This window comes from Centropristis striata, chromosome 3, assembly GCF_030273125.1.
Source record: "Centropristis striata isolate RG_2023a ecotype Rhode Island chromosome 3, C.striata_1.0, whole genome shotgun sequence".
Classification (NCBI taxonomy): domain Eukaryota; kingdom Metazoa; phylum Chordata; class Actinopteri; order Perciformes; family Serranidae; genus Centropristis; species Centropristis striata.
The window spans coordinates 44263146-44288788 of NC_081519.1; the positions used below are offsets into that span (position 1 = coordinate 44263146).

The 25643-nt window shown below is 37.4% G+C and overlaps 1 protein-coding gene across 2 annotated transcripts in view; it reads left to right on the forward strand.

The window, feature by feature from the left end:
- The first annotated feature begins 17731 nt into the window (after positions 1-17731).
- The window catches only part of ccdc71 (coiled-coil domain containing 71), a 181283-nt gene continuing 173371 nt past the window's right edge, over positions 17732-25643 (forward strand). For both annotated transcript variants that reach the window (XR_009390846.1, XM_059328401.1), the window contains exon 1: positions 17732-17848. The gene's annotated coding sequence lies outside the window, so the exon portion shown is untranslated. The remainder of the gene's footprint in view (positions 17849-25643) is intronic.

Sequence of the window (25643 nt, forward strand, 5' to 3'; positions counted from 1 at the left end):
AGGTCTGTATCAACTCGTCTTACTTACCAGAATAACATGTTTTAATATGAAAAAACGGTGGAGTGTTCCTTTAATAAAACTAAGAAGCCGCCATGGGGAGGAGGAGAGGAACATGGAGCGAGACCAGCCGGCAGGTTAGAAGAATCACACAAAGTTCTGTTGCACAGAAATTCATTTTCATTAAGAAAACCCAAGAGGAAGAGTCAGTGGACCCAATCAGCTCCAATATACAGTGATGGGAACAATCATTAGATCATTTCTTCAGGTTCTTGTTCATTTTAATGTCTATCTGTGTGTAACTTGACAGACTGAAGCTGATGGATGTTAATAAATAAACAGGTAAGACAGGTAAATCACCTTTATCTCCACCTGTGTGTCGTGTTGAATCAGTAACGAAGCCGTTTATTAAACACTGCTCCGACATTTCTAATTTTACCCTTTAAAGTTTCTGGGTTTGGTCTTTTTTGCACAGATATAAAATGCTAACTGAGTTTAGCTCTGATTAGCTTCCTTCAGACTCACAGACGGAAACTACAAAATTAAAACTACAAAACACAGAATCCAACAGGTTAATATCACCTGCAGGTGTTCACATCATGTGGCAGAACAGCAGAAACATTTAACCACAGATATACAACAGTTTATTTTATATTTTCTGTGTCTTTTTTGTTAGTTATTTTAGTCGTTATTAAACATTTTTTATTGATATCTGGGTCAATGACGTGATCTAAACCAGTGTCAGTTGGTGTAACCAGTATATTTTCCCCATAAAATCTGATTATATACAGAGAAATAAATATGAACTAAAATGAGAAAAAATACAATCCATGTTTACATTGCAAGACTATGGTATATACCACATTTTTACATAATTTGTCAAAACTTATGGTAAAAATGGTTGTATTTAGAATATGTTCTGCTCAATATTGAGGAAATGTGTAAATGTAGAAATACTAAAAAAAATAAATTAATTTGATGTTTTTTTTTAAATAAGTAATATGTATAAATCCACTTAAATACAATGTAGGTGGATGAAATATTTAATATTTAGCATTTTTTTGTGGTTACACCATTTGACATCTTGCCAACCCTTATTTGTCACTGACGCATATTCATATATGCAGAAAACGTTACTGGGTGTGATTTAGAAATGCTGTTTTAGTGATTTTTTTTTTTTTTTAACTCGTTAGCAACGGAACAGTAAAGATCTTTATTTAGCTATTTATTTTATTCCTATTTATTCTTTATTTTCTCAATTATCATTGATCAAATTGGCTGACAATGTTTAATATTCAATACGTTTTATATTTTAGAAAGTGGTGAAAACATCGGTCCAAAAAAGACACAAAATGAGACGACAGAATGACCAAAAATCCCACAGAAGACAGAAAATGACCAAAAAAGACACAAAAGATTCAAAAATGGACCAAATAGACTCAATAGAGTTAAAGTTAAACCTTCAAAATAAGACAAACATAGTGACACATATACTCACATTGTTAATTAATGAATCACTTTTTGTATCACTACTCTTCTAATGCACAAGGTCATTTTAGACCCATGTGTGTAAACTTGATCTAATAATACAAAAACTATTTTTCTTGTTGTAATAAAAAAATATATATATTCAAACACACAGCAGCATTAATAACATGGAGAATGAATGAGGGTCATTTTAGACTCATGTTGACCAAAAAAAGACACAAAATGACCAAAAAACCCACAGAAGACCCAAAATGATAACTACAGACACATAATGAGCAAGAAAAGACACAAAATGACTAAAAAAAGACACAAAATGACAAAAAAGACACAAAATGACTAAAAAAAGACACAAAATGACAAAAAAAGACACAAAATGACAAAAAAAAGATACAAAATGACTAAAAAAAGACACAAAATGACTAAAAAAAGACACAAAATGACAAAAAAAAGACACATTGACTAAAAAAAGACACAAAATGACTAAAAAAAGACACAAAATGACAAAAAAGACACAAAATTACTAAAAAAAAGACACAAAATGACCAAAAATGACAAAAAAAGACACAAAATGACTAAAAGAAAGACCCAAAATGACCAAAAAATGACACAAAATGAGATTTTTTTGAGCCATGTTGTGCATTAGAAGGTGTTTATATGTTGAGCATCAAAGGGTTAAATCACTAATTAGTCTTTTTTCAATCAGCATTAATTTCTTCCATCTGATAAATGGACATCAGGGACACGGGACGCGTCAGCCTGATGATGTCTGCAGCCATGGCAACGCAGCAGCATCACCTGGCTGCTGGTCTCCACGGCAACCGCCTCACCAGCTGTGTGTCCTCTTGTTGCAGCTGTAAAACACTCAGACAGACAGACCTGGGTCACATGGTGTGTGTGTGTGTGTGTGTGTGTTTAAAATCAGGTTCAGATTCAGTTCAGTAAGCCTCTCAGTAGGTGACCTGTTAATATTTAATATTATATTTAATATATATCCAGTAGAGCTGGGTGATATGGACCAAAAGTCATATCTGATATATATTCAGGCTGAGTATCGATATACGATATATATCTGATATTTTTATCACAAAGTGAGAGCAAATGTTCAGTCAAAGTCAATTCTGACAAGTAGTTTTATTGATTTATTAAAGTGAACATAAATACTGTAGAACAACAGGAGAACCTTTTAAAATCAAAGCTCCATAAAGTGACATTAAATAATGTGTGGCAGGTTAACGAGGGGATTCACTTCAGTCATTTATTTGATAAAAAACGAAGTCACTAAATTAATTCTATAAATGACAAAGTTGTCTGCGTTGTAGTATTGATTAATGTCCTCCAGCGTGTCTGACTGCTGTTCCTGCTGCGTCCAGATGGAGGCGCTGCTCAGTCTGAATGTTTACAGCTCGTCTCTGTCTGCAGCTACCAGAGTCCTGCTGGGGGCCACCAGGAGATACACATTTTTTGGGTAGTTTTACACATTTTTTGGGTAGTTTTACACATTTTTGGGGGTAATTTTACATATGTTTTTAGGTAATTTTACATATTTTTTGGGTAGTTTTACACATTTTTTGGGTAGTTTTACACATTTTTGGGGGTAATTTTACATATTTTTTTAGGTAATTTTACATAGTTTTTGGGTAATTTTACATATTTTTTTAGGTCATTTTATATATTTTTTGAGGTACTTTTACATATTTTTAGAGGTAATTTTACATATTTTTTTAAGCTAATTTTACATATTTTTTGGGTAGTTTTACACATTTTTGGGGGTAATTTTACATATTTTTTGGGTAATTTTACATATTTTTTTAGGTCATTTTACATATTTTTTGGGGTGCTTTTACATATTTTTAGAGGTAATTTTACATATTTTTTAAGCTAATTTTACATATTTTTTGGGGTAATTTTTATGACTGTTATGACTATTAAACTGTAGTTTCCTGCTGTCTGAGTGACAGTGAGCTGTTTCAGGAAGTTATTGATCCTTTTTCCTCTTTAAAGGAAAACTTCCTGTCTGTTATGTGGCGTCCAATCAGTGTTGAGGGTAAATGAAGTCGATTGAATCAATAAAGTCCACAGTGGACGCCATATTGATGAGAAAGCTCCGTTCACTGCTGCAAAATCACTTTCTGCATCTAATTCTTTGATTCACCATTAACCCTGTTATCAGTATATAATAAAATGTTTAACTCTTTGGAGTTTGGGGATATTTTGTCGGTTTTTGACTCCTTTTCATTCTGCCTGAATATAAACCAGTTAAAAAGTTTTCACCATGTCATGTTGGTATCATTGTTTTCAGCACAACCTCACAGATATGACCTGATTATTATTGTTTTCATTTTGACTTACTGGATCAACATTTTTAACACAAAAAAACACACATAAAATTACAAAAATACATTTTTTTTAAAACAAAAAACCACATAAAAGCACACTTAAAACACACCAAAGACACTGAAAACACTTTTTTCTTTTCTTTTTTTTTTAAAAAAAAAACACCCAAAACATTACAAAAAACACACATAACACACACAACAAACTAAAAATGACTAAAAACACACATAACACACAAAAAACGTACTTAAAAAAGACACAAAATTACAAAAAAAACCACACAAAATTATTAATTTGACATCAGTTGAGTTGAGTTTGACTGATTATTTGTTGTCAGTCTGTGTCTTTGACTCTCATTGTGGAGAATAAAAAGACTGAAGTCACATGAAGACAAAACAATTCTTGATTTAATTTAATTTTGTGGACACAAAATGCAGTTAAACAGTTAAATCTCAATATATTGTATCAAAATCTTAGCTTAAAATCACAATAATATATCGTGACTCAAGTATCAGGATAAAATCGCATCGTGGGGATTCACACTTCTAGTATTGACAAAAGAAGCCATATTTAAGGTCTTCTTCCACTCAAAAATGTCTTATTTTATGTTTACCTCCCTAAATATGTGACCTTGACTCCACTGACTATCTGAGGAGTTTCTCACTGGAGGAATGTTTTTCCACATTCCTCCTGAAGGGAGAGTTATCTGAGGATAACACACTGTCACATCTTAGCAGATATTATATATATATATATATATATATATATATATATATTATTGTACGTTTCACAACAACTAACATGACAATACTGTGGTGAACACTGTGTCTTTGTGTCTTTGTCAAATAAATAACAAATAATTAATAAAGCCAACACTGATTTATTTGTTTTTCCATGTTGAAAACAGACCTCGGGTTGAATCTGTCGGCCAATCAGAGGCTGAGTTTCTGACGGGGAGTGTGTGTGAAAACTCTGAGTCTGAACACAATATAACAATATAAAACATATATCAATATATTTTTTATTGTGAAATGGAATTAGGCCATTTTTTTCTTTCTTTCTATATAAATGCTTCCCTTACTAGGGTTGGTCATATTTAGTTCTTTTGTAATGTTCGTTATTCTTTTCTCATATAAATATAAATATTTCTGGCCATATGATGCTCTAACACCTGGGGGCCGCTGGAGGCAGTATCAAAATGAACAAAAAAAGACACAAAATTACAACAACAAAAAAAGACACAAAACTACAGAAAAAACACTAAATTACTTTAAAAAGACACAAAATTACCAAAAAATACACAGAATTACTAAAAAAGACAAAATTATTTAAAAAAAGACACAAAATGACCAAAAAAATACACAAAATTACTAAAGAGACACAAAATTACCAAAAAAGATAAGAAATGATTTAAAAAAGAAACTAAATGACACAAAAAAAGACACAAAATTACCCCAAAACAGTAATTAAAGGGACCTTCCACACACAACACGGTAAAGTGCCATTCATATAAAACTCACATTAAACTTTCATATCAAGGTGGGGGCCACAAAATATCGTGGGGCCACAAGTTTGAGACCCCTGTACTAAAGCATGTCTGGAGAGGTCTTTAACAAATAACTATAAAAATAAATAAGAAGTCACCTCTCTCTCTCTTTGTATTTTAGGTCCATGCCATGTTGGAGTCCATCTCCAGCAGCTTCACAAAGTGGAACAAACACCTGATGGACAGCAGAGACCACCAGGTGTAATTTATACATAGAAACGTAGGAAAATTAGTCTTCTCCCTCACAATCCTCTGGTAAAGCTGTCAGAGTTATAGTTTGGGCGTAGGACGCACAGATGATCCACCAACACCACCAACAGCCTCATTGGCTCCCATATTAAAAACACAGGGAGATTTCTGAAAAAGGGAGATGTAACAGTTTTTTTAGATCGCTCTAACAAAGCTATTTCTTCATTTTTCTTTAAAAAAAAACATATGTAGACGTTCAGGAAGAACTCAGGACGCTCAAAGTGAAGTTGGATCAATGATAGGTGTTATGGTTTTGCCAAAAATATTTTCTGTTCGAGGACAGAAATTCCAGTCTGTCCACCTCTGGCTGCTGTCACTGTGCCAGAAGATTCCACAGCTGTTAATTCTGTTGATTGCTCTGCTCTGATTGGTCGACTGCAAAGCCTTTGATCCTTTGATGTGATTACAGTTACAGATACACGAACACACACACATGCGCACGTGAGCGCGCACACTCCTCCAGATACACGTTTCACACACACATTTTGAGGTTAAAGGTCATAGGTTGCTGTATAAATAAAAAGGAATGCTTGTTGTAGGTGTGCTCCTTGTATATTATATAGTATCATAACATTACTAGTATTAATTGTTATAAATCTCTGAAGAATCTCATCATAGTGTACACACACCGGCAGTAGCCCCCGTGGCCCTTTCACAATTTCCCCAGAGGAAATTTTCTAGTTTTGTATTATTGCTTTGTCTTATTACATTTATGTATTATGCAATCTTGGTTTTTATGTGTTCATTTTTTTGTTTAGTTATGTGTATCGATATTTAAAAAATAAAATTCTAAACATTTGTGTTGATGTTTTGTTTGATGTGTTGTTGTTGTCTTTTTTATTTGGACACTGAACTCATTTTTGACTGTTTTCTCTCTGCAGAAGGTGAAGCTAACGCATTAGCCACATGTGCTACATTGTCATGATTGATAAGTCATTATCAGAATCAGCTGTAGTGATTGAGTCAAAGTGTGTCCAGACTTTTGGCTACACAGGTTCATAAAGCAAAAGTGTAAAGTGATTATTTCAGGTAATTCTTTCTTCTCGTCCTCAGTTCTCTTGTTGTCTGACAATCTCACAGAAATGAGACAATGTTGGACTTAAACTTAAAGGATACGTTTACTTTTTATTTTTTACTCACTCTGAAACCAACAGCCAGGTGCACATATGAAAAATCTAAAATGTTTTTTCCTACTTAATAAATAGTGCTGTTTAACAACAAATTATTTTTCAGATTTGTTTTTAAGTATAACAAAATAATAATAAATCAATAATAAATAAAAACAAATAACCATTTGCCTTTTTGTTTGCGTCTCCATAACATATATCAAAATTGTGACTTTAATTTGTTCAGGAAATCTGGTCAGAACAAGTTAAATGTAATAAAGGACATTAACAGATTATAGTTGTTAAATGTGTTTAAACTTAGCCTCGTAACAAAAATACGCTTTTCTGAAATTAGATACTTTTTCACATTTTCACTTCCTGTCACAGTCACATGACCACCACACCAGGTGTTGAGTAAACGTCTCTTAGGGATTTGATGAGTTAATGTGAAGCATAAATATGAATATGGGAGAATATAGAAGATTTAAAGTGTTTGTTACACTGGTGTCACCATAGGTTCTTATGGGTTAAAGAAACAAGCCTCCGTACGCTTTATAAAAGACTTCCCAGGTTTATCGACATTCTCCGAAGCCTCGGCTCACTCCGTCATATCGCTAGTATCAGATCTCAGCATCACATCACCCAAGAATCATGTTAACACCAGGAGTGAACAGAGTGTGTTAACTGGTTCACTGGTTCACTGGTTCACTGGTTAACTGGTTAAGTGGTTCACTGGTTAACTGGTTAACTGGTTCACTGGTTAACTGGTTCTGTGGTTCACTGGTTAACTGGTTAACTGGTTCACTGGTTAAGTGGTTCAGTGGTTCACTAGTTCACTGGTTAAGTGGTTCACTGGTTCTGTGGTTCACTGGTTCACTGGTTAACTGGTTCACTGGTTAAGTGGTTAACTGGTTCTGTGGTTCACTGGTTCACTGGTTAAGTGGTTAACTGGTTCACTGGTTCACTGGTTAAGTGGTTAAGTGGTTCACTGGTTCACTGGTTCACTGGTTAAGTGGTTAACTGGTTCTGTGCCTCACTGGTTAACTGGTTCACTGGTTAAGTGGTTCACTGGTTCACTGGTTAAGTGGTTAACTGGTTCTGTGCCTCACTGGTTAACTGGTTCACTGGTTAAGTGGTTAACTGGTTCTGTGCCTCACTGGTTAACTGGTTAAGTAGTTAAGTGGTTAACTGGTTAACTGGTTCACTGGTTCACTGGTTCACTGGTTAACTGGTTAAGTAGTTAAGTGGTTAACTGGTTAACTGGTTCACTGGTTCACTGGTTCACTGGTTCACTGGTTAACTGGTTAAGTAGTTAAGTGGTTAACTGGTTAACTGGTTAACTGGTTAAGTGGGTCACTGGTTCACTGGTTCACTGGTTAACTGGTTCACTGGTTAAGTGGTTAACTGGTTCACTGGTTCACTGGTTCAGTGGTTCTGTGGTTCAGTGTTGCAGCTCCAGCTGAAGGTGTGAAGTCTTATCAGATGTTTATCACTGCACAGGAAACTGCACAGAATTACGCAGTTCACAATTTCACATTAAAAAGTGTCTACTACACTGTAAAAAAAAATCCCTGTTGTTTTTATGGTAAAGACCAGCAGCTGTGGTTGCCAGAACTTTACCGTAATAAATACGGTGCAACTTTTTATAATATTACGGTAAAATGATATTGGCACTGTTCATTTCACATTTAAGATTGTCATTTTATTCCATATAAAATACGCACAAATAACGTACTTATTATTATGACTCTGCTGTCAGCTCCTCTTGTATAACGTCCACCTGCAGAGTGATTGCTCAGGTATTCACAGGTGGTCTTTTTCACCCCACAACACACACACACAAAAAATGATCAAAAGAGACACTAAATTACCAAAAAGACACTAAATTACCAAAAAAGACAAATTGATCATAAAAACCCAGAAACTGACCCCCAAAAAGACACAAAATGACAAAAAAAAAGACTAAAAACAGTCATGAGTAATGAGTAAAAAAGACACAAAATGACCAAAAAACCCCAGAAACGGACCCAAAAAAGACACCAGATGACCAAAAAAGACACAAAATGACCAACAGAGACAGTAAATAATGGGGGTGCCACAGTGACACCTCCACATTCACACCGACATCAGAGCCTCATTCATTTCAATGAGTTCATTGAGTGAACACAGCAGGGGTCCTGACAGAGACTCCACTGGCAGGGAGTCAACGTCTGCAGGGAGTAATAATCTGCTACGACTCCGTCTGCAATTCATTTCAATTCAGTTTATTTTTGAAGCCCAAAATCACAAATTTGCCTCAGAGGTCTTAACAGCCAAAACACCCTAAAATTATGTACCCTACCCACAAACATGGGTGTAATTTATAGCAGGGACAGTGAGACAGTGGGGACATGTCCCTACAATGTTTTGATTACCTAAAATTATATTTATATTATATGCATTTAAAATAATTTGCAGCAGATCTTAAAAGGGTTAACTCTCTCGTGTTCCCACTGGATGAGAAATAGTTTTTACTGGTGTTTGTTTGCTTTGTTCCCGCCTCCTTTGATGCAGTGATAAAAACTAGCATTCATTAAGGATGTTTCCACTACAGTCCAACACCCAGAATGAGGCGGTCTCACTCGCCAAAACGCCCCTAATCTGAGGCTCCGTTCACATGATGACGGTCTGAACAGAAGACGCAAAAGTGGCGTCGCGTCTTCACTTTTTATTCCTCGTTTAGACGAGCGTTTTCAGGAGGAAATCTGCTGCATACGGTGACGCAAAAGTGTGTGAAATGTGATTGTATGCAGCCAGGCGGCATCACTTAAAGCCATAAGAGCATCTTTGGTTTTCACGCCACACATTTTCATCAGCTACTCCTTCCACAAAGTTCTCCTCCATCACTAGATCTCCCAGGTCTCGTTCACAGCCGTCTGGCTCCTCCCACCAATCGCTGCATCCAGAATGTGATGGAGGTAATTCCAGATCCTTCTCTGTTCACTAATACTATCTGTACATATCCTGGACATTTGGTGGAAAGACTCCTGTAAGTTTATTAGAGCTGCCAGAGCAGCTTGAAGGTCCCACCATGGAAATAATCCCACGTTTCTTTATTTCCTGTCCTGGAGCATGTATGTGACGTAAACACATACGTGACGTGAGCAGATCAGATCAGAGTTTTGTGTCTTGTCAGTGTAGACGACACGCTACGGAGGAGAGGATTACACTTTTCCACTTTGAAGGGTGGTTTCAGATTTTTGCGTTTTTAAGCCCCAAATACGCCGTCACCGTCTAAATGAAAGGCACTTCACATAAAATATTTTGTCGTTTTTACCCGCAAGCGTCCTGGTGTAAACGGGGCTTGAATGAAGGACTTCTTTAGTCCCTGTAGTAGAGCAGGGTCTTTTTTCTCCCCTGTAAACAGCCTGGTTGCTGATTGGATAGAACACTAAGCAGGATGTGACGTAGTACTGGACGCCACAACAACACGCGACATTTGTAAAAGCCGGTGAAGCAGTGTTGCCAACTTAGCAACTTTGTTGCTATAATTAGCAACTTTTGAGACCCCCTTAGCAACTATTTTTGCAAAAAAGCGACTGGAGACAAACCCAGAGACTTTCTCTGGTGTTATTGGAGACCTTGTGTTTCCCACATCACAGCCTTTTTACACAGTCTGCTCAAGGCCGCGTACCATTCTGCTTAGAACAGAGAATGAGGTGTTATTCAGCCATTATGTCAACAGTAGAGAATCAATGCCTATGTTAAAGAGCCAGCAAGACAGAAGCACAGGCATAAACACACCAGACCTCAACGCTTTAGTGTTAACCCTTTGATGCACAACATGAGTCACATTCATCCATGTTATTTAATGCTGCTGTGTGTTTCTGTCTATCTTTTGATATCAACTTATTTTATGATTGAATATTCCAAGTATTCTTTAAATATCTTGCTTTACATTTTGACTCTCATATTTTATGAAGAAAAAAAGTTTTTGTTATTACATACCTAACTACTTGTCTAAGTAGCTTGCTAAGTACTTAGCTTAGCAAGCAACTTAGCTAACTACTTAGACAAGAAGTTAGCTAAGTAGTTAGCTTAGCAAGCTACTTAGCTACATACTTAGCCAAGAAGTTAGCTTAGCAAGCTACTTAGCCAAGAAGTTATTTATTTATTTATTGATTTATTTGTTTATTTAACAGGGACAGTGCATGGCTCTCAGTTGTACCAGAATTAGCTACTAGCTAAATTTCATCTGTAGTCCCTGGAATTTCATCTGTAGTCCCTGGCTTAGTTAGTGAAGTTAAGTTAGTTAAGTAGTTAGCTTAGCTTAGTCGTACACTAATACCCTAACTGCCTGTGTTGAATGAAGCTGTAGCTGGGAACTAATCCTGCAGATTTGGAGAAGGAGATGGGAGCGTTGCCTGGCCAAGCAACTCTACCACACCGCCCGGCTTCAGGGCTCAGCAGAGACTCTCCACTTTGACCAAAGTCGGAGCGATCTTTGACCGGTCCCCTTGGTCCTGGCGTCAGTAAGAACTTAGAAAGAAAAATTATTTAATCCTTCATCGACTGGCAATGGAATGGTTATTCTTCTTATCACTCGTCTCTCATCTTCACCCGTCAAATCGGAATCTTCTTTCTTGATGTTAGCGTCCTTCTTCTCTGTCGTTTTCTTGCCTGTAGAATCAGAGTCCTGTCCCCCGATGTGGTCGTTCAGACGTCATCTCTAGATCCTGAGAGTCGGTTGAAGAGTCTTGAAGCTCCCCGTGAAGAATAAACCAGATTCTTCTTATCCTGCCGCTCCTTCTTTCAGAGCATTACCTCATTGTTACTCTTTACCAGTCCTTTTTTGGTTAAATCTTCTTTCCGATATTTAAATTTTGCTATGGCCTGATCTCTTGGACCTTCCCTCTTTTGAGTTCCCCTTTTCTACTGGCTTCACCCTGTCTCACTTTCTTCTTTTTAACACAGTCATCAAAATTTCTTATGAGTAATCCAGTTACCACACATACTATAACCGATTATTGCATTCATTTCAACGGTTATTTCGTCAAGTCACATCAACATTTTAACTATTATTTTACATACAATCATTACCAACTTTATTCATTGCAATCTTTTCCACATTTATCATACCAGATCAACAACAATCATTACAGTGCCATTTGTGTATCACATCATATATTACGAAAGAGCCAAATTGTCCAGTTGCTACCCTGCTGGAAAGTCTCTGATTTTCACAGTCTCATACCACTTTTTGCTGGCGTGTGGCGAGTAGAGATCTCAACTCACTTGACACATTAGCTGGTCGCATTAGCCGATGACATTAGCCGGTAGCATTAGCCGGTCGCATTAGCCGGTCGCATTAGCTGGTCGCATTAGCCAGTAGCATTAGCCGGTCATATCAGCCAGTCAACTTAGCAGGTCGCATTAGCCGGTCACATTAGCTGGTCGCATTAGCCAGTAGCATTAGTTGGTCGCATTAGCCGGTAGCATTAGCCGGTCGCAGTTGCCGGTTGCATTAGCTGGTCACATTAGCCGGTCGCATTAGCTGGTCACATTAGCCAATAGCATTAGCTGGTCATATCAGCCAGTCAACTTAGCAGGTCGCATTAGCTGGTCACATTAGCTGGTTGCATTAGCCAGTAGCATTAGTTGGTCGCATTAGCCGGTAGCATTAGCCGGTCGCATTAGCCGGTCGCAGTTGCCGGTCGCAGTTGCCGGTTGCATTAGCTGGTCACATTAGCCGGTCGCATTAGCTGGTCACATTAGCCAATAGCATTAGCTGGTCATATCAGCCAGTCAACTTAGCAGGTCGCATTAGCTGGTCACATTAGCTGGTTGCATTAGCCAGTAGCATTAGTTGGTCGCATTAGCCGGTAGCATTAGCCGGTCGCAGTTGCCGGTCGCATTAGCCGGTCACATTAGCCAGTCAACTTAGCAGGTCACTTTAGCCGGTCACTTTAGCCGGTCACATTAGATGGTTGAGTTAGCCCGTAGCATTAGCCAGTTGCATTAGCCGGTCACATTAGCCAGTCGCATTAGCCAGTCGCATTAGCCGGTAGCATTAGCCGGTCTCAGTCGCATTAGCCAGTCGCATTAGCCGGTCGCATTAGCCGGTCACATTAGCCGGTCATATCAGCCAGTCAACTTAGCAGGTCGCATTAGCCGGTCACATTAGCTGGTCGCATTAGCCAGTAGCATTAGTTAGTCACATTAGCCGGTAGCATTAGCGGGTCGCAGTTGCTGGTCGCATTAGCCGGTCATATTAGCCTGTCATATTAGCCCGTCGCATTAGCTGGCGTTATTAGCCCATCAGTAGCGACGGCACAAAGTGTCAAACTGAGGTGAACAGAAAGGCGCCATATTAACCTGCTGAAACGACGCATATCTCCACCCAGTGGTGAGGAGGAGGACACGTTCCCGTCAGTTATTAGATTTTCTCAGTTGCATGTAAACTGGAACAAGGACAGAAGTCTGATTAGAAGCCAAAATCGATGAAACTGTGCATGTAAACGCTCTGAGTGTGTCTCTCTCTGGCTCTCTGCTCCTCCAACACCTGCCTGCAATCATCTTGTCACCACTCCAGCTTGTGCTGCTCTTCTCCACTCTGAGCCAACAGACCTCTCTACGGCAGCCATTTTGACATGTTAGAAGGACAAACACAGGTGGTACTTGTGACATGAATCAATGTTCTGTTCTGCTTAGATCCAGGGTCCTGCTATTGTTCCTGATAGCTTACTTGAAAGACAATTAAACAGAACAGAACCTGAATTATTGTAATTAGTAGCACCGTGAAAAAATGGCTGTTGTAGAAAACGTCTGTTCTTTGTTCCAGGCTCAGTGGGATTTATGTTTAGGTTCACCTTCACTAAGTTGACTCGTGGACTCTACTGGTGTTTTGTTACCTTGTCGGATGTTTGTTTGTTCCTCTGCTCCGGGAGTCGCTCGTCTTCTTGCCAGATCATTACTTCTGTTTCCTCTGCCGCTGGTCTAACCGGCCACTCTGCTTCCTCCACTTCTTCCTGTCATTCTCATTAACCTGTTCAACTTTTATCTGCCTTCTGGTCTGTGTTTGGGTCCACCTGTAAACAACTCCTAACAGAACCATTTGTTTAGAGCTGCAACAATTATTCCATTAATCGAACAATAATTGATTATTAAATTAATCGTCAACTATTTTGATAATTGAATAATTGGTTTGGGAAGTTTTTTAAGTCCAAATTCTCTGATTTCAGCTTCTTCAATGTGAATATTTTCGGTTTCTTTGTTCCTTTATGACAATAAACTGAATATCTCTTTGGTTTGTGGACAAAACAAGGTCAATTTTTGTTTGGCTTATTGTCTTAATTTGCAGATTAAACTAACCAGCCAGCCTTTCCCTAGTAGGCTAACTTTTGTACTAAACGGAGGTAAACCAGGAAGTGCCTTAAACTGCATTCGACCGAAAAATTCCTGCAGGGGGCGCTAAGTTTGGCTGCAAAAACATTTTGTTCCATTCATTTCAATACAAAATGAGAAAACTTGTCACTTGATTTATTACTTATTTTTATTCAGAAATGTTTTTTCAGGACAACACTATGGTCTCAATCACTAGTAAAAAATCTTCTTCAAGACAGATCTGATGTTAATAGTGTAAATAATGGCCCCATTTAGAAGAAAATAGAAGATAAAGAATCATATGATTTGGGGCGGGGCTACCTTTGATTGACAGGTCACTAACAAGGCGAGCTGTCATCAGAGAGAAGCAGAACAATGCGTATCCATGGCAACGTGTCGATAAAGTTATTTATATACAGTCTATGTTTGAAACGCTGTTGGTCACTATCACTTGGAATACAAACCAAGCCCCAGTAACAGCACCAGACTTTGGAGCCAGTTGGTCTAACTAGTGGCCAAATGGTGGAATTAAAGTTTCTGGATTGTTCGTGGGGCCAAAAAAGACTTTTTCCATCTTCTTCTTGATACTTCTTCCAAGAATTAACTCTATGGAGTCTTGGGCTATTTTTTCCATTTTTGAAACCTTTTCATGTCTTTGTAAGTCATTTTGTGTCTTTTTTGGTCATTTGTCTTTTTTGTGTTTTTTTCTTCAGTTATTTTGTCTTTTTTTTGTCATTTTGTGTCTTTTTGGTCATTTTGTGTCTTCTGTGGGTTTTTTGGGTTATTCTGTCTTCAGTTTTTTTGTGTCTTTTTTGGTAATTTTGTGTCTTTTTGGTCATTTTGTGTCTGTTGTTGTGTCTTTTTTAGTTATTTTGTGTCTTCTGTGGGTTTTTGGGGTTATTCTGACTTCTCATTTTGTGTCTTTTTTGGTCATTTGTGTCTTTTTTTCAGTTATTTTGTCTTTTTTTGTCATTTTGTGTCTTCTGTGGGTTTTTTGGGGTTATTCTGTCTTCTCATTTTGTGTCTTTTTTGGTCATTTGTGTCTTTTTTGTGTCTTTTTTTCAGTTATTTTGTCTTTTTTTGTCATTTTGTGTCTTCTGTGGGGTTTTTTGGGGTTATTTTGTCTTTTCATTTTGTGTCCTTTTTGGTCATTTTGTGTCTTTTTTGGTCATTTTGTGTCTTTTTTTAGTCATTTTGTGTCTTTTTTGGTCATTTTGTGTCTTTTTTTAGTCATTTTGTGTCTTTTTTGGTCATTTGTGTCTTTTTGGTCATTTTGTGTCTGTTGTGTCTTTTTTAGTTATTTTGTGTCTTTTTTTGTCATTTTGTGTCTTCTGTGTTTTTTTGGGGGGTTATTCTGTTTTCTTATTTTGTGTCTTTTTTGGCCATTGAGTGACTTTTTTTGTCATTTTGTGTCTTTTTTTGGTCATTTGTGTCTTTTTGGTCATTTTGTGTCTCTTGTTGTGTCTTTTTTGGACATTTTGTGTCTTTTTTGGTCATTTTGTGTCTTTTTTTTAGTCATTTTGTGTCTTTTTGTATCTTTTTTTGGTCTACTTTGTTTTTATGTCCATGCTTTGTCGCTTTTGGAGACTCCAGAGGGTTAATAGGGCCCTGCCTCCAACACGATATCCAGTTCTCTTTATACATACATGATACAAATGGAGACCAGAGAGGCTTCCGATACCAAAACCTTTTGAAATTAGACCGATATTATTATATCATAATTGGTTAGTTGATTGATATAATGTATTAATAATATAAATATGTAAAGTAGCCTAACTAGTAGGCCTAACCTAATGGTGTGAAATAGATGTAATGGAGTATAAATACAATATTTGTCTCCAAAATGTTGCTGAGTAGAAGAAAAAAATAGAAAATGGAAAGTACAATTTCCTCAAAATTGTCTGATGGAGTTTTAGAAAAAAATATTTAAAATTTTTTTTTAGATGTATTTGTTAACATTACCACTACTGATGATCTGTTTAGTTGGGTTACTGGGATTGTTGTTTTGTTGTTGAAGCTAAGACTTTTAGTCACAAACACAAAAATAGGTTTAAGCCCCGCCCAGTCACGGTGTCATAATGTGCTCAGGTTTCCTGTTTGGGAGAGCCAGTGTTCACCAGTAATTGTCTCGGATGTTTTTTTGTGTGTTTTGATCTAATTTTTGAAAATGTAGTGACACCGTTAAAGTTTTCTTTGTCTTAATCAACTGAGTAAACACATTGGTGTGTTTGTTTTGTTAGTTTTGTTGACCTGATTATCGCAGAACTTTGAAGGAACAAAGAGCCAGCAAAAGCGAAATGTAGAAGGGTGTCAAATAGATGTAATGGAGTATAAATACAATATTTGTCTCCAAAATGTTGCTGAGTAGAAGAAAAAAAATAACAGAAAATGGAAATACTCCTAGTACAATTTCATTAAAATTGCCAAATTTAGTTGTTTTTTCCTTGAAATTTTTTAGATGTATTTGTTAACATTACCACCACTGATGATCTGTTTAGTTGGGTAACTGGGATTGTTGTTTTCTTGTTGAAGCTAAGACTTTTAGTCACAAACACAAAAATAGGTTTAAGCCCCGCCCAGTCACGGTGTCATAATTAGCTCAGGTTTCCTGTTTGGGAGAGCCAGTGTTCAGTTCACCAGTAATTGTCTCGGATGTTTTTTTTAGTGTTTTGATCTAATTTTTGAAAATGTAGTGACACCGTTATAGGTTTCTTTGTTCTATACTATACTCCAAGTACAATTTCTTAAAAAATGACCTACTGTAGTTTTTGAAAAATGTATTTGAAAATGTATTTGTTAACAATACCACCACCGATGATCTGTTTAGTTGGGTTACTGGGATTGGTGTTTTCTTCTTGAAGCTAAGACTTTTAGTCACAAACACAAAAATAGGTTTAAGCCCCGCCCAGTCACGGTGTCATAATGTGCTCAGGTTTCCTGTTTGGGAGAGCCAGTGTTCACCAGTAATTGTCTCGGATGTTTTTTTTAGTGTTTCGATCTAATTTTTGAAAAAGTAGTGACACCGTTATAAGTTTATTTGTTTCTTTGTGTTTGTTTTGTTTATTTTGTTAGTTTCGTTGACCTGATTATCGCAGAACTTTGAAGGAACAAAGAGCCAGTAAATGCGAAATGTAGGAGGGTGTCAAATAGATGTAATGGAGTATAAATACAATATTTGTCTCCAAAATGTTGCTGAGTAGAAGAAAAAAATAGAAAATGGAAAGTACAATATCCTCAAAATTGTCTGATGGAGTTTTAGAAAAAAATATAAAACATTTTTTTTTAGATGTATTTGTTAACAATACCACCACCGATGAGATGATCTGTTTAGTTGGGTTACTGGGATTCTTGTTGAAGCTAAGACTTTTAGTCACAAACACAAAAATAGGTTTAAGCCCCGCCCAGTCACGGTGTCATAATGTGCTCAGGTTTCCTGTTTGGGAGAGCCAGTGTTCAGTTCACCACTAATTACTGTGATATATTTAAAAACATATTTTAATTCTCTTTGAATTTGTTGTGGGTTTCGTTTGAAGAAAATGATTTAATTGGGTGTAAAACTGATAATATTTCCTGTCAGTGCCTAGTGTCGGTTCCCCACCCCCACCCCACGGCGGGGCTCCCGGAGCCCGCCCCCTGCTCTCCCTCCCCGGCCGCCTCCCTCCGCCTCCTCCTGGTCTGTCATCCACACCGCTGTTGTTGCAGCCATTTTACCGTGGAGCGTCGGCACAGAGGCGACCGGAGGATGCCGAAACAGCGCCGTTAAAAGGTAATTCCACTTTCTGTGTTGAGGCGCTTTAAATTCACGTCGGTTACCTTTCGCCACCGACTCGGTAAATCCGTCGGATGAGGTCCGGCGGGCTGAGGAGGAGGCCGGTCGGTGGGTCGGAGGAGCTGAGAGGAGGAACCTCCACAACTAGTCGGAGCTCAGACAGAGGAGAGACCGCTGGAGAGTGTTTGGAGAGCAGGGCTGGTCGCTGGCACTTCACAAGTCTCTGGGAATAATGGCGACGCTTCTCATCAAAGCACTGAAAGTTAAATTGAGCCTAATGTTGTGGCTACATGGCTCTATATTTGGCTTCAGTTTAAGTGTTCCAGAGAGCTCTAATACAAATTATCGGCACGTTCGTGAGGGGGGCGCTCGAGAGCTCCGAACGACGTAGATTCGCGCACATTTGGTAACTAAGGGCAACCTTCATTGTCTAGGGTGGTTTTAAACATTTTTGATCAATTTTTTTCAAAATGTTGCGACACGTTTATATGTTTCTTTGTTCTTATCGAGTGAGTAAACACGTTATTTTGTTAGTTTTGTTAATTACAGACCTTTGAGGGAACAATGAGCCAGTAAAACTGAAATGTAGGACATTATCGCAGTTAACCGTAAGTTATAATGGCGACGTTTTTCATCAAAGCACTGAAAGTTAAATTGAGCTTAATGTTGTGGCTACATGGCTCTATATTTGGCTTCAGTTTAAGTGTTCCAGAGAGCTCTAATACAAATTATCGGCACGTTCGTGAGGGGGGCGCTCGAGAGCTCCGAACGACGTAGATTCGCGCACATTTGGTAACTAAGGGCAACCTTCATTGTCTAGGGTGGTTTTAAACATTTTTGATCAATTTTTTTCAAAATGTTGCGACACGTTTATAGGTTTCTTTGTTCTTATCGAGTGAGTAAACACGTTATTTTGTTAGTTTTGTTGATCTGATTATCGCAGACCTTTTGATTGGACAATGAGCCAGTAAATCCGAAATGTAGACATTATCGCAGTTAACCCTAACTTAGCAAGCTAAGTAGCCAGTGCTCGAATTTTTTTCCCTCTCTTAAGTAATTATTTAACGAGTTATGTCAATCCTGACGGTAAAGTGGTGGTTTAGTTAGGAGAAATTTTTCAAGCATTTTGAAAGCCATGTGACCAACTGGTGCTTGTATCTTCATGTCTACATTTTTCTTTAAACCACTGAAAGTTGAAAATTAGCTTCTATGCGGTGGCTTTTTTTTGTCTATATTTGGCTTCAGTTTAAGTGTTCCAGAGAGCTCTAATACAAATTATCGGCACGTTCGTGAGGGGGGCGCTCGAGAGCTCCGAACGACGTAGACTCATTTGGTAACTAAGGGTAACCTTCATTGTCTAGGGTGGTTTTAAACATTTTTGATACATTTTTTTCAAAATGTTGCGACACGTTTATAGGTTTCTTTGTTCTTATCGAGTGAGTAAACACGTTATTTTGTTAGTTTTGTTAATAACAGACCTTTGAGGGAACAATGAGCCAGTAAAACTAAAATGTACGACGTTATCGCAGTTAACCGTAAGTTCACAAGCTAGCTAGCCAGTGCTGGAAATTTTTTCCCTCTCTTAAGTAATTATTTATCGAATTATGTCAAATCCTGACGGTAAAGTGGTGGTTTAGTTAGGAGAAATTTTTCAAGCATTTTGAAAGCCATGTGACCAACTGGTGCTTGTATCTTCATGTCTACATTTTTCTTTAAACCACTGAAAGTTGAAAATTAGCTTCTATGCGGTGGCTTTTTTTTGTCTTTGTTTGGCTTCAGTTTAAGTGTTCCAGAGAGCTCTAATACAAATTATCGGCACGTTCATGAGGGGGGCGCTCGAGAGCTACGAATGACGTAAGTTCGCGCACATTTGGTAACTAAGGGCAACCTTCATTGTCTAGGGTGGTTTTAAACATTTTTGATAAATTTTTTTCAAAATGTTGCGACACGTTTATAGGTTTCTTTGTTCTTATCGAGTGAGTAAACACGTTATTTTGTTAGTTTTGTTAATTACAGACCTTTGAGGGAACAATGAGCCAGTAAAGCTGAAATGTACGACGTTATCGCAGTTAACCGTAAGTTATAATGGCGACGTTTTTCATCAAAGCACTGAAAGTTAAATTGAGCTTAATGTTGTGGCTACATGGCTCCATATTTGGCTTCAGTTTAAGTGTTCCAGAGAGCTCTAATACAAATTATCGGCACGTTCGTGAGGGGGGCGCTCGAGAGCTCCGAACGACGCAGATTCGCGCACATTTGGTAACTAAGGGCAACCTTCATTGTCTAGGGTGTTTTTAAACATTTTTGATAATTTTTTTTTCAAAATGTTGCGACACGTTTATAGGTTTCTTTGTTCTTATCGAGTGAGTAAACACGTTATTTTATTAGTTTTGTTAATTACAGACCTTTGAGGGAACAATGAGCCAGTAAAACTGAAATGTACGACATTATCGCAGTTAACCGTAAGTTATAATGGCGACGTTTTTCATCAAAGCACTGAAAGTTAAATTGAGCTTAATGTTGTGGCTACATGGCTCCATATTTGGCTTCAGTTTAAGTGTTCCAGAGAGCTCTAATACAAATTATCGGCACGTTCGTGAGGGGGGCGCTCGAGAGCTCCGAACGACGTAGATTCGCGCACATTTGGTAACTAAGGGCAACCTTCATTGTCTAGGGTGGTTTTAAACATTTTTGATACATTTTTTTCAAAATGTTGCGACACGTTTATATGTTTCTTTGTTCTTATCGAGTGAGTAAACACGTTATTTTGTTAGTTTTGTTAATTACAGACCTTTGAGGGAACAATGAGCCAGTAAAACTGAAATGTACGACATTATCGCAGTTAACCGTAAGTTATAATGGCGACGTTTTTCATCAAAGCACTGAAAGTTAAAATGAGCTTAATGTTGTGGCTACATGGCTCTATATTTGGCTTCAGTTTAAATGTTCCAGAGAGCTCTAATACAAATTATCGGCACGTTCGTGAGGGGGGCGCTCGAGAGCTCCGAACGACGTAGATTCGCGCACATTTGGTAACTAAGGGCAACCTTCATTGTCTAGGGCGGTTTTAAACATTTTTGATAAATTTTTTTCAAAATGTTGCGACACGTTTATAGGTTTCTTTGTTCTTATCGAGTGAGTAAACACGTTATTTTGTTAGTTTTGTTAATTACAGACCTTTGAGGGAACAATGAGCCAGTAAAACTGAAATGTACGACGTTATCGCAGTTAACCGTAAGTTATAATGGCGACGTTTTTCATCAAAGCACTGAAAGTTAAATTGAGCTTAATGTTGTGGCTACATGGCTCTATATTTGGCTTCAGTTTAAGTGTTCCAGAGAGCTCTAATACAAATTATCGGCACGTTCGTGAGGGGGGCGCTCGAGAGCTCCGAACGACGTAGATTCGCGCACATTTGGTAACTAAGGGCAACCTTCATTGTCTAGGGTGGTTTTAAACATTTTTGATACATTTTTTTCAAAATGTTGCGACACGTTTATAGGTTTCTTTGTTCTTATCGAGTGAGTAAACATGTTATTTTGTTAGTTTTGTTAATTACAGACCTTTGCTTTGAGGGAACAATGAGCCAGTAAAACTGAAATGTACGACATTATCGCAGTTAACCGTAAGTTATAATGGCGACGTTTTTCATCAAAGCACTGAAAGTTAAATTGAGCTTAATGTTGTGGCTACATGGCTCTATATTTGGCTTCAGTTTAAGTGTTCCAGAGAGCTCTGTTATACGAATTATCGGCACGTTTGTGAGGGGGGCGCTCGAGAGCTCCGAACGACGTAGATTCGCGCACATTTGGTAACTAAGGGCAACCTTCATTGTCTAGGGTGGTTTTAAACATTTTTGATACATTTTTTTCAAAATGTTGCGACACGTTTATAGGTTTCTTTGTTCTTATCGAGTGAGTAAACACGTTATTTTGTTAGTTTTGTTAATTACAGACCTTTGAGGGAACAATGAGCCAGTAAAACTGAAATGTACGACATTATCGCAGTTAACCGTAAGTTATAATGGCGACGTTTTTCATCAAAGCACTGAAAGTTAAATTGAGCTTAATGTTGTGGCTACATGGCTCTATATTTGGCTTCAGTTTAAGTGTTCCAGAGAGCTCTGCTATACGAATTATCGGCATGTTCGTGAGGGGGGCGCTCGAGAGCTCCGAACGACGTAGATTCGCGCACATTTGGTAACTAAGGGCAACCTTCATTGTCTAGGGTGGTTTTAAACATTTTTGATAATTTTTTTCAAAATGTTGCGACACGTTTATATGTTTCTTTGTTCTTATCGAGTGAGTAAACACGTTATTTTGTTAGTTTTCTTTGAGGGAACAATGAGCCAGTAAAACTAAAATGTACGACGTTATCGCGGTTAACCGTAAGTTCACAAGCTAGCTAGCCAGTGCTGGAAATTTTTTCCCTCTCTTAAGTAATTATTTATCGAATTATGTCAAATCCTGACGGTAAAGTGGTGGTTTAGTTAGGAGAAATTTTTCAAGCATTTTGAAAGCCATGTGACCAACTGGTGCTTGTATCTTCCTGTCTACATTTTTCTTTAAACCACTGAAAGTTGAAAATTAGCTTCTATGCGGTGGCTTTTTTTGTCTTTGTTTGGCTTCAGTTTAAGTGTAGTTTAAGTGTTAGTTTTGTTGATCTGATTATTGCAGACCTTTTGATTGAACAATGAGCCAGTAAATCCGAAATGTAGGACGCTATCGCAGTTAACCCTAACTTAGCAAGATAGCTAGCCACTGCTAGAAATATTTTCCCTCTCAAGTAATTTTTTATTGAATTATGTAAAATCCTGACGTTAAAGTGGTGGTTAAGTTATGAGAAATTTTTCAAGCATTTTGATAGCCACATGGCCAATTGGTGCTAAGTGTAACCTTCGTTGTCTAGGGTGGTTTTTTAGCAAATTTTTCAAAATGTAGCGACACGGTTATAGGTTTCTTTGTTCTTATCGAGTGAGTAAACACGTTATTTGTTAGTTTTGTTATTTTCGTTGACCTGTTGTATCAACATTTTTTAGTTAGTTTATAGTTTTCTTTGGTCTTATAAACACATTATTTTGTTAGTTTTGTTGATCTGATTATCGCAGACCTTTTGAGGGAACAAAGAGCCAGTAAATTCGAAATGTAGGAGGTTATCGCAGTTAACCATAAGTTAGCAAGCTAGCTAGCCAGTTCTGGAAGTTTTTTCCCTCGCTTAAGTAATTATTTATGGAATTATGTAAAATCTGGACAGTAAAGTGGTGGTTCACTTAGGAGAAAATTTACAAGCATTTGAGAGCTACGAACGACATAGATTCGCGAACATTTGGTAACTAAGGGTAACCTTCATTGTCTAGGGTGTTTTTTTAGTGTTTTTGATCAAATTCTCAAAATGTAGCGACACGGTTATAGGTTTCTTTGTTCTTATCGAGTGAGTAAACACGTTATTTTGTCAGTTTTGTTAATCGCAGACCTTTTGAGGGAATAATGAGCCAGTAAAACTGAAATGTAGGAGGTTATCGCAGTTAACCGTAAATTCACAAGCTAGCTAGCCAGTGCTGGAATTTTTTTTCCCTCTCTAAAGTAATTATTTATCAAATTATTTACAATACTGACAGTAAAGTGGTAGTTTAGTTAAGAGAAAATCGACAAGCATTTTGAAAGCCACACCAGTTCTCAGCATTTTAGTTGTTACCTCCAACCTATAGACCAGTTGTTCACTGATGAGCCTTGTGGTTCAATAATTGCGATTTTTTTTTTTCATCAAACCACTGAAAGTTGAAAATGAGCTTAATGTTGTGGCCACATGGATCTTTATTTGGCTTCAGTTTAAGTGTTTCAGAGAGCTCTGTTATACAAATTATCGGCACGTTCATGAGGGGGGCGCTCGAGAGCTATGAACAACGTAAGTTCTCGCATATTTGGTAACTAAGGGTAACCTTCACTGTTTAGGATGGTTTTTAGTGTTTTTGATCAAATCATTCAAAATGTAGCGACACGGTTATAGGTTTCTTTGTTCTTATCAAGTGAGTAAACACATTATTTTGTTAGTTTTGTTGATCTGATTATCGCAGACCTTTTGACGGAACAAAGACCCAGTAAAACTGAAATGTAGGACGTTATCGCAGTTAACCGTAAGTTGGCAAGCTAGCTACCTAGTGCTGGAAGTTTTTTCCTTCTCTTCAATAATTATTTACCGAATTATGTACAAACCTGACAGTAAAGTGGTGGTTCAGTTAGGAGAAAATTTACAACTGGTGCTTGTATATTCTCGGTTCTCAGCATTGTAGTTGTTACCTCCGAGCTATAGACCAGTTCATCACTCATGAGTCTTGTGGTTCAATAATGGCAGTGTTTTTCATTAAAGCACTGAAAGTTGAAAATGATCGTCTCTGCCGTGGCTACGTTGATCTTTATTTAGCTTCAGTTTAAGTCTTTAAGAGAGCTCTGTTATACAAATTATCTGCATTTTCTTGAGGGAGGCGCTCAAAAGCTACGAACGACGTAGGTTCGCGTATGTTTGATAGCTTAGGGTACCCCTCATTGTCTAGGTTGTTTGTTTTTTTTTAAGCATTTTTGATCTAGTTTTTCAAAATGTAATGTCACCGTGATAGGTTTCTTTGTTCTTATCAAGTGAGTAAACACATTATTTTGTTAGTTTCCTTGATCTGATTATTGCAGACCTTTTGATTGCACAATGAGCCAGTAAATCCAAAATGTAGGAGGTTATCACAGTTAACAGTAAGTAAGCAAGCTAGCTAGCTAATGCTAGAAGTTTTTTCCCTCTCTTAAGTAATTATTTATGGGATTATGTACAATCCTGACAGTAAAGTGGTGGTTTGGTGAGGAGAAAATTGACAAGCATTTTGTGACGAACTGGTGCTTGGGTCTTCTCGGTTCTCAGCATTTTAGTTGTTACCTCTGAGCTATAGTCCTAGTTGTTTACTGATGAGCCTTGTGGTTCAATATTGTCGACGTTTTTCATCAAAACACTAAAAGTTGAAGATGAGCTTAATGCTGTGGCTACATGGATCTTTATTTGGCTTCAGTTTAAGTGTTTCAGATAGCTCTGTTATACAAATTACCGGTAAGATCGTGACAGGGGGTGCTTGAGAGCTACGAACGACGTAGATTTGTGCAAGTTTGGTAGCTAAGGGTAACCTTCTTTCTCTAGGATGTTTTTTTTTTGTATTTTGATCTAATTTTTGAGAATGTAGTGACACCGTGATAGGTTTCTTTGATCCTATTTAGTGAGTAAACACATTATTTTGTTAGTTTCGTTCACCTGAATATCGATACGTTAAATCTCCCGATATTTTTCTCGCAAAGTGAGAGCACGAAAGTGTTCAGTCAAAGTCAGAGCCAAGTATGACATGTGGCGAGTAGTTTTATTGAAACCATTTATTTAAGTGAACATAAATACTGTATAACAGGAGAACCTTTTTTTTTTTTTTTAAATCAAAGCTCTGTAAAGTGCATGTTTAAATAAAAGAAAAATAAAATAGCCTATGAAATACATTTTTGCCAATCTTTTTCTGAAATAAATTTATATGAGAAAAGAATAACTAACATTACAAAAGAAGTAAATATGACAAACCCTAGTAAGGGCAGCATTTATATAGAAAAGGAAAAAAAAGAACTATATTGATTCATGCGATATGGTCTAATTCCATATCACATTTAAATATATATCGATATCTTAAGAAGTACCATATATCAAATATATTTAGCCCATATTATAGTCAAAACTTACTCACTTTATGTAGTCAATGGGCTCAAATGTGTGACTTCAT